Source organism: Trichechus manatus, unplaced genomic scaffold, assembly GCF_000243295.1.
Source record: "Trichechus manatus latirostris isolate Lorelei unplaced genomic scaffold, TriManLat1.0 scaffold00084, whole genome shotgun sequence".
In the NCBI taxonomy this organism is placed as follows: Eukaryota; Metazoa; Chordata; class Mammalia; order Sirenia; family Trichechidae; genus Trichechus; species Trichechus manatus.
Genome location: NW_004444020.1, coordinates 2,605,849 through 2,619,217, shown reverse-complemented (window position 1 = coordinate 2,619,217; position 13,369 = coordinate 2,605,849). Strand labels below are relative to the sequence as shown.

The window sequence follows — 13,369 nt, the reverse complement described above, 5'->3', positions numbered from 1 at the left end:
ATAATATATAAATATAATAGTTTATAAAAACATCCCTTAAATTCAGAAAATCAAATTAAATTCATTCTGATTGTGTAATTACAAATCTATCATTTCAGAGCACATTCCTGGATTAATTTAGAACTAGCTCTATTATCTTTACTGGGAAAGATGACTAGAACTAGTTTATGGCCTCCCTAGTGGCGCAGTGGTTAAGAGTTCGGCTGCTAACCAAAAGGTCGGCAGTTCATCATTTGACAGCACATTCCCGGATTAATTTAGCACTAGCTAACTATTATCTTCACCGGGAAAGATGAGTAGGAACTTTCTGAAACAACTCAAAACCCCACAATTTCAAAGAGTGAAACAAATTACCATACTCAGCACAAGACAAAAGAAATAAAAGAAAAAGGAAGCCTCCATGGCTTAAATACTCTAGCATTTATAAAAAAAACTTTTTAAATATTTCCATCTATAGATAATGCTCAAAACACATATATGGCAGAAACTTGTTATCAACATATACTTTCAGGCTAATCTTTAAGGAGAGTTCAAAAATAGAAAAAAATACTATTTAACATTGACCTTTTAAAATCAGCTCAGATTAATGAGATCTGAGGCGGGGACCTACATCCCAGAAGTGTATAATCTCTCCAAATTTTCAAGTACACTTACTTTACATTCTCAGCAAAACCTCAACTACTTTTTGAAAAAGTCACTTCATCTAATGAATGGCAATTGGTCTAGAAATTGCGCTAACTCTTTCAGATCACAAAGGTACTTTAAACTTCCAGACACACCGGTAACTCAATAAAGTGGGTAATGGCAATGTACAAAGATCAGAAAAATGCAGAAAAAAATAGGATAAGAATATTCTGTACCAACTATGTATCATTCAAAGTCAGAGTGGGAACAGTAGTTAAAGCACTTGGCTACTAACTGAACGGTTGCCAGTTCAAACCCACCAGCCACTCTGTGGGAAAAAGATGTGACACTCTGCTCCCATAAAGATGACAGCTTTGGAAACCCTATGGGGCAATCCTACTTTGTCCTGTAGGGTCACTATGAGTTGGAATCGACTCGATAGCAATGGATTTGGGGTTGGGTTACATATTTGGGATTTCAATTATTGTAACTGTTTCTTTATACATATCCAACTTAACGTTTTAAAATTTGTTTGATGCCCAGAAATCAACTATTGTTTGAGAACTTTTCAGGAGAAAAAAAAGAACTTCAACCCATAAGAATAATTTAGTTTCCAGTCAACATCTCCTCTGTACATATTAACCTCTAAAAAAATTTTTTTTTTGCTCATAGGCAAAAAAAAAAAAACTCTTAAGCAATCATTAATTCTCATTCTTAGTGATAAAATCTACAGAATTTCTACTAAAGAAAAGTAAGCTCAAGATCAAGCAGGTAATATCAGTAACAGTCATTTGTAGGCACATGCTATAGATAACAATTATCCAAGTAATACAGAAACTGTTGAAAGAGATCTTGGTAGCAGCTATTCAACAGCATTTGCCATTCTGCCAGTTGTTGAGGCTATACAAATTAGCAAGAATTTATCTGCTCAAGCTAATCATTACTTAAATTACATTTCCTTCAATTCTCCAATAGTGTCCTACTTCAAATTCTGAAAGACCTACCCTTCTTTTTTAAGGGAAAAACTCAAGTTTATATGCCCTTTGTAACTAACTCATTTAGAAGCATCTCCAATTTTTGCAAGCCCACTTCACTTGTTTCCATTCCATATCCTAATATTACCAACATTCATGTTCTTTTGAGATAGAACTGTACTAAGAGTTAAAACATTAAATTCAGGGCAACATAGGCATTTTGGCTAGGTTCACCCTTTTCAACTAATTCCATTACTTCACGCTTTCGAACAACACTTAATGTTCTCACATTCTGTAATTTATTGCTGGCAGTAATACTACAAATCCATTTAAGGTCATTTGTGGACAAAATGAGGATGATTTTTTAGAAGATAAACGATTTTAACAAAATAAATAAATAAATAAAAACACCCCACAGGATTTGCGAGTTCACTAAGCTGAAACCTACATCAAACGGACACTATGAAGAAAACAACGGGATGAAGGGACTTGACACCCTAGGTACCCAAGTGGATTACAGCCAGGCTATGAACAAGAGAATCTGCACACATAGCAAAATTCAGTAGATGTGCATGGTTTGTGAAAGTAAAAACTCAAAACTGAGCACTCATTTAACAAGGGATGAGTATACTCACAAAAATATTACACTAATTAAATAAGAAATTGGCTTAAATCAAGGCTATTTGTCTGTTTAAAGCACACACTTTGCATGACCAACTGGAAATAATTTTTACACAAATATCACAACTTCAAGAGAGCAGTTAAGAGGTTAATTTTCCCACTTTGTGTCCTTAAAGTAAAATATAAGCATAAAATCTACTTTCATCATTAACGTTGCTCTCAAGTAATGAATTAAAAATATGAGTTTGCCTTGGAATACATCAAAAAATAAGGTGGACAGAAAGATGGATACATATGTGATAAAGCAAGTACAGTAAAATGCTAATGTGAAAATCTTAGAGGTAGGTATTGGTTGTTCCTTTAACTTTGCTGCAGGTGAACCTTTTTATCCTGTGTTGGAGAACTGTGAGTTTGCCTTTATTTTCTAACCAAACTATCCCACAATAGAAATACTGTTTACCTGCTATATTGTGAAATCATATTTGAAAATACGATACAAATTCATGTAACAGCAATTAATTTGTGAACGTAAGACATTTATACCTTATTGAAAATGCAGGGGAGAGGAGAATCACCGCTAGGCAAAGGCTGACTGAATAATAACCAGAGAGAAGTCCTTATACTGACTTTTTAAAGATCTAGTTTTATTTGTAACTGAATTAAAAAACTGAGTGAATCTAGGTTAGTATGATTTTCAACAAAAGATAAAAAATATAAATGGCTAACAGAACATTAATTTTTAGCCAGATTAAAAAGCTACAGCTAGACTGTTAAGTCTTAGAATGTGCTGTGTATGGGGGGAAACTGCCATATGAACTTTAACCCTCTTTTTTAAAAAATTTGCAGCTTCATGTTTTAATAGGTAACTTAAGCGCAAGTAAACGCGTTTCCTTCTAAATAAACAATGAATCAGTATGTATAACGCGTACAACACCTACCACACAGGGATCTTAAAGCAGATCACAAGGCAAAGTTTCAATACATCCCACTTTAGCTACCTTAACTCAGTGAAGAACCTGATACCTCCAGAGGTAAATCTGGTTAGAAAATAAGAAAGCCAGAGGTAATACCAAATTTCAGCTGACAATCATTATCTCCAAATAACTACCCAGAGGTTATAACATTTAAGCCTTTGCATTGTCTGCCATGCTAGATTAACTTACAAAAGCATCCACTAACCAAGAATCTAAGATTCATTCCCCTCTTTTTGACTCCTTTCCAATTAGAAACTGGATATGTACTCATGGAAAAAAAAATGGCAAGAGACATTCAAAAGCAAACTGTAAATCTGAAGATATGCTTTAATATCTCAATGCAAAGGGGTCAGAGCATACACCCCCATAGCAGTTAATTTTGTTGGCCTTTTCATCAATATACATCAAATATTGAAAAAGATACCTGTTCCTTCCCTTTATATTTTACATCACATGTATACTGATTTCATCTGAGGGAATTATTCTTATTTCTGATGAAAGAAATCTTTGTTTTAAAAAAATAACACTTTTTCCAAAAAAAGATGCATTATTGTGACTCTTTTCTTTCCCAAAACTTAAAAATGTCTTGAAATACCCATTTAAGAAAAAATGAAGAAGTCTGTTCACTTAAGCAATTCTGTGAAATCATTATTAGTCATTTACATATTTTTAGTTTATACATTCTTGACATTTTCTACTCATAACATCTATTTTGTTTTACCTTTGAAGCCTAACTTGGTCTATGCAAGAACAAATGTACTACTTTAATATGCTCTTCTTCAGCACACAGAAACTTAATAATTCTGCTCTATTTATGTTAAATAGGTCCTAATGGACAGGAGATTTTTAGCAGTCATGTTTCAGGTTTGCTGTTTTTGTTAACAAACACATAATGGAGGACCAAATTTCCTAGGAGTATAGTAAATACAACCAGAAGAAAGTTTTACAGTAAGCATCCTAACATCCAAACACTGCTCTCTTTATACTACTAAAAGACAAGGAGTTTCAGTTGCTACAGTTTCCCTTTCTCCCAACACAAAATAGCAACAACATAGAGGTATCCAGTTTAGCGCTTGGCTCTTTCCAAAACATTCCTATTATTCCTACCTTCCCCATTGCACTATACAGTTTACAAAACATTTCCAAATCTATCGGTTCACCTAAAAAAGGAAATTCTGCATGCAAAATTAAGCCCAGTCTCTCTACTAAGGTTTTTTGTTTTTGTTTGTTTCTGGTTTTTTGTTTTTTTTTTTGGTGGGGGGAGGTGGTTTATCTGCGCTAAAATTTGATACACATCCAAAATACATTGTCTGGACTAGAACTTTGAGAGAGACAGACCTCACAGCACAAGATGACTAAGAAATACAAATTCGAAATCCATGTGTAAGAATTTAAATTTTATCATAACTAGTACAGAATTGAAGGAGCCCTAGTAGGGCAACAGTTAAGCACTTGGCTATTAATCAAAAGGTTGGTGGTTCAAACCCACCCAGCAGCTCCACAGGAGAAAAGACCTGGCGATCTGCTCCATAAAGATTAAACCAAAAAAATCCACTGCCATTGAGTTGACTCCAGCTCACAGACAGCTTACAGGACAGTGCAGAACTGCCCCATACGGTTTCCAAGGTTGTAAATCTTTATGGAAGCAGACTGCTACATCAGCGAAGCGACTGGTGGATTCAAACCACCGACCTGTACTTAGCAGCCAAGCACTTTAACCACTGTGCCACCAGGGCTCCTCCCCCATAAATATTACAACCCATAAAACCATATGGATCAGTTCTATTCTGTCACATGGGGTTGCTATGAGTGTAAATCCACTCAACAACATACAAGTATGGTGGATGGGGGTATAGATGGTAGATATCCTTCAATGTACAAGACAGTTCCACAGACTGAGGAACTGTCTTCAATGCATTACTTTTCAAATATCTCTCTGGTCATTCACACAGACAAAAACTTACTTATAATTAACTAATCCCAGATTATAATTCTATTTTAAATATAAAAGGATCCCTTGTGGCGCAGTGGTTAAAGCGCCTGGCTGCTAACCAAAAGGTCAGCAGTTCAAACTCACCAGCCACTCCACAGTCTGCTTCCATAAAGATTACAGCCTTGGAAGCCCTGTGGGGCAGTTCTACTCCGTCTTTTAGGGTTGCTATGAGTCAGAATTGACTCAAGGGCAGTGGGCTTGGGTTTTTAAATATAAATCAAAGTACTTTTTACAAGCTTTAATACACACTGAATTTTCCAGGAATGCAACTGTAAATTGAGAGATTATAATTTTCATATTTCAGAAAACAATGCTAACAGCAACCCCATTTGTGGTATCTGAGTCACCAATGTGACAAACCTGTACCAGCCAACACTTCTGTCAAAATCGCACTGCATCTATGTAAAGGTGCAAGCCTCTAACAACTTGTGTCTTTTGGTATAATCATACTTCAGTATTTAGACACTGAAATGCGTACAGCCACTTCTGCTATAATGCTTATTCTGATAACAAGAATTTATTCCAGCGGGACTTATATATTAGGGAACAAGCTGAGCATAATGAGAACTTCACATTTGCTTATGCATGACTTTGCCTGCAAGGAACACTAGGTGAACACAAAAAACTGCACCCAGCTGAACTGAGCCACGTAATACACTAAATACACACATGCATACCTTCAGAGGACATGAGTCACACATATTCCACATCTGGTATTACAACTTTACATCTGATTTCAGATCACTTTCCTCCTTCCACTGCTTCACGATAACTCACAAACTACAACCTCTTCCAAGGCTCACCTCCACAAGCAAACTTTTTCAAGGCAAAATGATGTATTTATTGTAGTATTTATGTATTTCTTAACCATCTAACGTGTAAAACTGCTACCATTTTCATTAGGTTTCTTTTTTTTTTAAATGTGTCATTGATGAAGTTTGAGTTTTGCAGTCCGAATCCACTTTTCCAATAAGCCCTTCAAGGTTTTCAACTGTGCGCTTTTGTACAGTGAATTTTAGGAATGCACATGACACCACAGCAGAACTATTTTTTAACAGATTATTTTTATTTCTACTTTATATTACAGAGGAATGTGCAGGTTTTTTAAAATTAGGCCGCAAGGTGGTTATGTCATTTATTTGGTAAGTCAAATTTATCCTTTTTTTTCTTTTACGGATCATGCTGTCGTATCAAAAACTTACTGGCAAATGAGTTTTCCATTTGTTCCATCTGTTATTTTCTCCTTTTCTGCCTTCTCATGTTAATTGAGCATTTTTATTAATTCCATTTTATCTCCTCTACTGGCTATTTATACCTGTTTTATAATTTTTTAATTTTTTTAGTCATTATCCTAGGGTTTACATATACATCTTCAATTAACTAGCCTACCTTCAAATAACATCATATAATGTAAGGATCTTAACAAGAGCACCTGAGTGGTGCAAACCGTTAACACACTTGGCTGCTAACCAAAAGGTTGGAGGTTCAAGTTCACCCAGAGGCACCTTGGAAGAAAGGCCTGGTGATCTACTTCTGAAAAGTCAGCCATTAAAACCATAGGGAGGGGCCATGAGTCAAAATCAACTAGACTACAACTGATTTCTTTTGGTTTCAGGACCTTACAACAGTATATTCCCAATACCTCCCTCCTATCCCTTGTACAACTGTCTTGCTACTTTTACACAATATTAACACATAATGCTTTTACATTTGCTTTTAGTTTTTTTTGAATGATTAAACAAAACAATGAATTTTATTTTACCCTCATTTATTTCATTTCTAGCTGATTATCAAATCTTTCTGCCCGAAGAACTTCTTTTAACGTTTCTTATAAAGTAAATCTGCTGGCAGTGAATTCACCTTAGCTTTTGTTCGTCTTTAATTCTCCTTTATTTTCGAAAGGTATTTTGAATGGTTATAAATTTCTGGGTTGACAGTTTTTTCCTTCAGTACTTTAAAGATGTCACTCTCTCATCTTCTTACTTGCATGGTTCCTCTGTATGTTTCTCTTTTCTTTGGTTGCCTTCAAGATTTTCTCTGTCTTTTGTTTTCATCCATCTGATCATGATATGCCTCGGTGTGGTTTGTTTTTGGAGGTAGATTCTGCTTGGTATTCTTCAAGCTTTTTGGATCTGTGGTTTGATGGCTGACATTAATTTTGGAAAGTTCTCTGTCAATATGTCTTCAAATATTTCTTCTACTCTATTATTTCTTCTAGGATTCCAACTATGCATGCATTAAAATGTGAAATACTGTCCCCTAGCTCTTGGATTTCTTTTTTTTTTTTTTTTTAACTCTTTCGTGTTTCAATTTGAGTAATTCCTATTAACATATTACGAGTTCACTGATTCTTTCTTTGGTTGTGTGGAATCTACTGACAATCCTAAAGGCATTTTACATCTCTCTTACTGTATTGTTCACTACTAGCATTTCTATTTGATTTTCTTATAGCTCCTATCTCTGTTAAAATTGCCCACCTGACCATGCCTGTTGTCCACCTTTTCTGTCAGACCTTTACTATATTAATCAGTTATTTTAAATTCCCGTTTAGACACCAGCATCTATGTCAATCTGAGTCTGATTCGGAAGATTGCTTTCTCTTTGGAGTATGTTTTTTTCTTCCTTTTTATATGTCTTACCATGTAATTTTTTGTTGAAAGTTGCATGTGTTGTGTAGGATGGTAGGAACTGAGGTAAACAGTTTTATGACTGGAAATGGGCATGCTTTTCTTTGATAGGCCTTTATTGCAGGGTATGTTAATCTAATTAGGACTTTGGCTGGGTTTTTGATTTGTTGTTGCCATGGTTATCCTCAGTGTACCACAGGCTTCAAATATCTGCAGAAATAACTCGCGTCTATGCTGAGGGAAGGTTTTCTAGAGCAGTATCTGTCTGATTCTTTGTGCTGTACCTCAGAGAAGGTCTCTGCAAAATCTTGTCCCTCCCCTGGCCCTCTCCCAGTAGCACGCTGCTGTTATTCCAAGCTTCTCAGGGGTGCAATCTCTATTCAGACTAAGATTCAATTTTAGGCATACATTGTGTTCCTGGGTCTTAGGAATGCAGCCTTCTCAGTTCTCTTGACTTCCCCTGGTTATATTTTTGGGCTCAATGCCCCTGCAACAGAATTGGGATTCTTTCCGTTTCCCTGCTCTTCCCCCAGCTCAATGAATGTTCACCAAAAAGGCCAGCAGTGATGCCCTTCATCCCACAGATTAAGGCTTTTATTCCATGGAAAAGACAGAGGGAAGAATCACAGCAGAGTTTCTTGCCCCTCTTGAAAGCTCTGCTGCTGTTCCCCTCCCCTAGATCTGAAACACAATCCACACTTCCAGGGCTCTTTCTGATGTTTTGAGTGTTTATTAAGAGCCTGCAGGCTCCCCAAATTTCTGTGGGTTCCAAGGGTTTCACACTGCCCCACCAGAAGGCACTCAGCTTCACCAAGCTGTCATTCTAGCTAAACTCTTCTTACCAGTGTCCAGTTGTATCTAACGCAGGTGAAGATGTGTTCTTGTCTCCCCTCTCTGCAGGCACTGTCTTTCCTTAAATTTTGTTAGTGGTTTACTCTGCAATCTGAGCTCTTTAACAGATTCAACAAAAGTCATGAATTTAAAGCTAGTCTGGCACATTTTTGTTGTTAACAGTGTGAGCAAAGCTTCTTTCAGTTCTCAGTGTCCTGGGGACTGAAGCTAGAAGGCAGTTATATCACCTATAAACTATTTCAGGATAGTAAAGGTATTACAAAATATTTGGTATACAAAGGGAACCTTTTTGGGTCTGACAAAGCTGAGAAACCCTTGCTTAAAGGATCTCTTAAAACAACTCCCCTTTAACCATGTCAAATATTACAGTCAACACGTAGGCCTAAAACTATGCTGTAGTCTATCTGCATAGCTTTACTTCTATTTCACTAATTTTAAGTACCGCCACTACAGAAATAGGGAAAACGTACGTGTAATTGAAACCTCAAATTCACCAGTGTAAATCAAACTGGATGAAGAATGGAGCCAAATAAGCTAAAATACATCCTTTTTATTTCAGCCCTAATTTAATAACTATTAAGAACCAGAATCAACTATCCATCTTTTTTACAAATTTAATAATAAAGCCAGTATTGTTACAGTCCACCTAGGTAACCGGCTTCTATTTATTTGTGGATAAAATTAAATTCTTACAAATAACTCTTTCACGCTTTCCTCAATTCCTTATTTGGTTTTCACTGTTAACTTTCATACAGTTCAGAGTACTTACTACTGTCATTTTATTGACAAAGAGGAATATCCATTAACTCTCAGTGGAATACATAAATGGTGATATTTTCCACCAACTAGACTCTAGCCTTAAGTTTCCTTACATTACTACCTCTTAATAACCCTCTGACTCCTCTTTTCCTCCCTTAATACGTTCTATTTCCCGTTTTCAAACTAGGAGTATATTATTTTCTAAACATGGGCTTAGTTCTCTGAGTACACTGTGATATTAATAGCATACGCCAAGCTTAAGAGATAGCCGCTTAAACAGTTTCATATTACATCACTTTTAAAATGCTACCTGGGTTTTATGCTATATGCTAAATTAAGTCAAACAATAAAACACTTTCCAGAAACCAAACAATTGTGAAATCATGTCTTTTTAGAACACTGAGTCTCTAAATTTCCTTTTTCTTTTTTAGAAAGACAAGTCCTGTTTCAGTCCCATAGGCTGAGCACCGGTAATATACTACACAAAACGTAACCATTGGGAGTACTTTCTCCAAACCCTGCCAACACTACTTTCAAACCCAGAAATCTACCACGCCCAGAAAGTGAGAAAGAAAATACAATAGGAAAGACAATCACTGAGGCTGGTTCTGAAGAAGCACTCTGAAATTTTACTTTTCTTCAAAGATACTACATTACAAGAAACTCAAAATAGCCCTACGGTATAAAGACCTTCACATACAGGAGGCAACATCATCAGATAGAAGCCTTCCTTTGGGGGGGGGGCGGGGTGATGACAGTCGGTTAAAGGGAAAAGAGAGGTGGGGAAGTGAGAAATCATTACTTTGGGAGACCACCACCGCCACATTAGGGGGAGATTTTTACTACCTTCCCTGCAAGAAACTGATAAAGGAAACAATCTCAAGAGTGGTTGACCGAACACCCTTCAGTGAGGAAACAATTTAAGGGAAGGCACTCTTACTTGTAGTAACAGTCTCAAATACGCCTTTAACAGCCACTTCACTGAACTTATCTAAATCCTACTTCACCCACTCCACAGGCCTCCTTCAAAAGTAAAGTCGCAACAGCCGAGCGAAAGCGACAATGAACAGCTACCGTAATTTGGGAAAAGAGAGGGAAAGAAGAGACGACGCGAAGGCTCCCCATTTCCCAACAAAACGAAACCAAACTAAGCAAAGAAATGCAAAGTCCATGCGAGACTTCGAGAGAAAGAGAGCTGCTGACCTAAGAAAACAAGAGTTGCAGGCTTTCAGCAAGAAGGATGCTCGGACTAGGAGGCTGGAAGGGAATCCCGAAGGCGGAGCCCAGAAGAGAGTGAGGGGTGTGCTGGGTGGGGATGTGCTGAGGGGAGTGGAGGGCCGTGGTGGGTGGAAAACAAGGCAAAAACAGGGGTGAGGCTGAACAAGGCAGCGCGCTGGGCGGATGTCACTCGGAGCTGGGAGTGGGGGGTGGGGGAGAGAGTCCGAGAGAAGGAACCTGACCAGCACCCTGCAGCCAGCGGCGGCCAAGACACCAGCCCTCCTTTTCCCAGCCCTAAGCCCTCCAAGCCCCCGCGGCATGGGGAGGGGGGAAGGCAAAGCCCCACAGTCCAGTGCCCAGAGTCGGCTTTACCTTCGCTGGAGGCTGGAGAGGCTCCAGCCCGAGCTCCTCCCGCCGCGGGCTCTGCGTCCTGAGCGGAATGAGGCGCCCTCCGGGCTCCTCCCTTCTCCTCACCCACTTCCCCCTTTCCCCCGCCGGGACCCTGTAGCTCCGCTGCCGCGGGTTCCTGGTGCCGCAGCGGCACTGCCTCCCCGCCCCCTCCGCCTCCTCCCTCTGCCTCTCAGAAGCTCACTCTGGAGGCCGCCATTTTCGTTCAGGTTGAGAGCTACCAATGCGCCTGCGCCGCCACCGCTCAGGCTGTCACGAGACCCAGTCAGCTGATTTCAACTCTTCCGCCTTCTGCTCCGCCCCGGCCCCACCCCGACCCAGTCCCATTTGCTTCCTTTCCGAAAATTCCGCGTTCAGCCTGCCCGCCGTCTCCGCCTCAGGCAGTTACGCGTGCGCAGACTGACGAAGCTGGTTGTGAGGCGCAGAGTCTACGCAAAGCGTGAAGAAAACCCGCCCCTTCGCGCGTGCTGAGAAGGGCACGCCCCCCGCGCCTTCGGCAATGCCACGCCCCTCGGCGCGTGCCTCTGAATTCTGAGGGGAGCTGAGTTCCGCCTGCCACCGGTTGGTTTGGGTTTCTGAAATACGGAAATCTTGTTGTAAACGAATGGTCTCAGCCTATGTTTGAGGCCCTGTGTCCTGGAAGCATCCGCGATGTGGTGTGAAGCGTCTGCCCACCATCTGGATTGTCAAAATTGCAAGCCAGCAGGTTCTCTTGCTATGGAGACGTCCAGAACGACAGTTGAGCAGGGTTTAAATTTTGGGAGGCCTGAGAAGGTGGCACAGACCAGAGCTTTGGAGATGCGGACAGCTCTTTGGTGGTGGGAGTGTCTGAAAGATAATAGTGATAGTTCCGTTTATTGACTGCTGATCACATGTCAGGGGGTTTACTTTTATTACTTAATTCTGAGCTCCCCGAGTTAGACATTACCATTCCCGTAGATAAATTGAGGCCCAGTGCCATGGTAGTGGGAGCCTAGGTGGCACAGGGGTTAAGCGCTCAGCTGCTAACCAACCGAAAGGTTGGTGGTTTGAACCCACAAGCCCACCTGCCGCTCTGCGGGAGAAAGATTAGTTTTGGAAACCCTATGGGGCCGTTCAACACTGTCCTGTAGGGTTGCTATGAGTCAGAATCCACTCCAGGCGGTGGGTTATTTGGTGTGACCGTGGTAGTGGACTTGTTGGTTGAACCTAAGCAATCTGGCTCCAGAACCTGTGCCCTCTATACTATTTCTCTGAACTTATATAGGAATTGGAGGAGGAAGGACAGGATAGCAAAACACAGAGATACCAAGACTAGAACAAGGGCTCACCTGAGAATTATGTGTTAACTGTGGGCAAAAGTTTAATTAAGGAAGGTTAGTCTGTATTCCTGGACATGAGCTCTAAGGACCACAGTTCAAAAATAAGTAATTATCCTGCAAACTTTAAAAGATGGTATAGGGTGACTTGCTGGGATCGACAGCAATAAGGTTTTTTTTTTTTTTTTTTTTTAGTTTAAAGGTATCTAGGTATCTGATGCCAGGGTTTAGGACTCTTTTACTCTGCAGAGCAATCCTGAAATTGTGGTTTCTTGGGAGTCCCTTCAGGGGTTGACTCGTTTGAGAAATGGTGATTGCAGGATGAAAGAAGTAGACACTGATTCTTACTAATTATGCTTGTTGACTCTACTGATCTTTTGTCCTACCAGGGGACAGAAAAAGACTGAGGTTATCTTTATAGTCGATATTCCTGTACTACAGCAGAATGATAAGGTGCATGTAAGGGGAGGTACCCGGAATAGCTGTGTGTGGGAAGACAGGGCCCGAAAGAGAGTAGGAAGGGAGAAGAGGAAACAAGAAACAGGAGGACTCAGTCAGCTAGGAGGCATGTTTTGCTTATCCCATGGAAACAGAAGCTTACATTTATGTGGCATGTAGAGGTTACAAAATCTTCTGATAATCCTAGGAGATGGAGCTGTGGGGTATATTGTTTCTCCTTTCCCAGAGAGTCGAAGGGACTTGCCCGAGTAACTTAGTATGTAGGTGGTAGCCAAGATTCAGTCCCAGGATTTTTAACATCGAGACGAGTGAACTGTTAAATCTCCACTTGGTCTCCATTTGGGACAGATAAAATATTCTGAGTGGGAGGAGGCTTAGACGTCATGAACTGCACTCCTCCCCTCTGGCGGAAAAGTTCCTTCTTCTCGACATTTTTTTCATTGCATTTTTAGAAACTGCTTCCTTTGTATTCAGCCAAACTGCTCTCTCTTTCATGAGTAATTTTTCCCCCTTTTCTTCTTCTGTGTGACATTCCTTTGAGTATTTGCCAATACAGTTAATG

General features: G+C 39.6%; 1 protein-coding gene across 4 annotated transcripts in view; it reads right to left on the bottom strand.

Annotated features, from left to right (window-relative positions):
- The window catches only part of DNAJC13 (DnaJ heat shock protein family (Hsp40) member C13), a 119,815-nt gene extending 108,542 nt beyond the window's left edge, over positions 1-11,273 (bottom strand). For 2 of the 4 annotated variants that reach the window (XM_023735951.1, XM_023735950.1), the window contains exon 1: positions 11,015-11,273. The gene's annotated coding sequence lies outside the window, so the exon portion shown is untranslated. The remainder of the gene's footprint in view (positions 1-11,014) is intronic. The other 2 variants (XR_002824859.1, XM_004381404.1) reach the window with 2 other exon arrangements.
- Between the last annotated feature and the right edge of the window lie 2,096 nt (positions 11,274-13,369).